This window comes from Pongo pygmaeus, chromosome 6 (assembly GCF_028885625.2).
Source record: "Pongo pygmaeus isolate AG05252 chromosome 6, NHGRI_mPonPyg2-v2.0_pri, whole genome shotgun sequence".
Lineage (NCBI taxonomy): Eukaryota > Metazoa > Chordata > Mammalia > Primates > Hominidae > Pongo > Pongo pygmaeus.
The window spans coordinates 24,885,835-24,887,450 of NC_072379.2; the positions used below are offsets into that span (position 1 = coordinate 24,885,835).

The window sequence follows — 1,616 nt, forward strand, 5'->3', positions numbered from 1 at the left end:
ACTGACTGGAGCTGGGAGAAATGAGACATTCCTTTGAAAGTGTCACCTCCCTACCAGAAAAGTAGCCTTGCAGGACTGTCCTACAAGCCAGATGTGCCTCTTTCCCCTGGTCCCTGTACCTGGTGTGAGGTCGCACAGACAGTGAGCATCCTTCACAGAGTCTGACCTGCCAAGGTCGGGGGTGAGTGGGGATCTAGTGACATTCAGAACCTGGGGGAGCCGAACAGGTGTGACTGTGCGTTTGCAGGATGACCTCTCCCCTCAAAGAGCAAGAAATAACTCTAGTGCAATTTTCCAAACATTTACAAGAGAGGATTTTTAAGCTTTTCGCTTCTTTATTACAACTAGCACATTTGGAAGCATAAAATGCACAAAGAAGACCTGCTATTTACAATCACTTTCACTAAGCCAGTGTTATATTCAAAAATGGCAGATAAAGTTCATGGCTTTGATGAAAGGGGCAGTCTTTTCATCGGCAACAATTAATACTGCTCCCCATTCTGGGGAGAATTTAAAGAAAATAATTTGGAAGGAGGTGTGGGTTGGCATGACACAAACAAATGATTTCAGATCACAAATGTAATCATTTGATCTTGCTTTACCAAACATTTCAGAACAATCTAGCATCACATTCTCTTCTGAGTCTGTGAAACTCTGAATTCTGGGAGAGTCTGAATTCCCAAGGCAGGACTGAGGATAGAAAAAATTTGGTGGCAGACCCCCGGTACTGTGGTTATCACATGGGTTAAAGATGTAGGCTTGGTTAACCCACCGAACCTGCTTATGTATGAGGCTCACCTGAGAAGGTGATATTGACAAGCCCATCCTATGGGTCTGAGGGCTCTTCACCAGGAGTGGAACAAGGAGGATGGCCCCAGTGTCCCCATCTCTGAACACATTTAGTGGGAGGGCTGGAGATCCTGGACAGATCACCACTGGCTCCATGGGGAAATTTCAGCAGCACTCATTGCCTGTGTCTGTTCTGTGCCAGGCACTGTGCTCAGGGCGGGGATTTGGGATTCACTAGGGCACAAGGCCATGTGCCTCTGTCCTCACAGAGCCTAAGTGCTGGTGGACAATGCAGATGTCAACCACAAATGACGAGGCACTTGCAGGTAGGGGTCAGTGCCAAGAAGGAAATGAAGGGTGCGTATCGCTGACTGTGACTCTGGTGGGGGCAACTTAAATAGGGCCATCGGGGAGGGCCTCTCTGAGGAGGTGACATTTGAGCTGAGGCCTCATCAGTCAGAAGGAAAAAGCTGTAAAGGGTCTGGGATAAACTCAACCTGCAGACTTTTCAAATAATATAAGGTGTTACAGCTCTTTCAGAATTTGTCTAGCATGTTTTCCGGTTTTCACTCCCGGGAAGGCTCGGAAAGAGGCATCTGTGCCCAGCTCATGGCCTGTTCTTTGCACTTGCGGGGGAGGGGTCCTCTTCTCCCACAGCTGTCCCCCCGGGGCCTGCTCCCAGGTGGGGTCTGGTTTTCACCAGAAAGCCCTCCATGCAAAACACACACACACACACACACACACACACACACACACACACACACAAAATTGAATTTGAATTAGTTGCCAACATTTACATTTTAATTCTAAAAATCTGTATTTTTGAC

The 1,616-nt window shown here is 47.6% G+C and overlaps 1 pseudogene; it reads left to right on the top strand.

Moving 5' to 3' along the window:
- The first annotated feature begins 1,309 nt into the window (after positions 1 to 1,309).
- On the top strand, positions 1,310 to 1,375 carry LOC129041804 (U7 small nuclear RNA; annotated as a pseudogene).
- Positions 1,376 to 1,616: the final 241 nt, after the last annotated feature.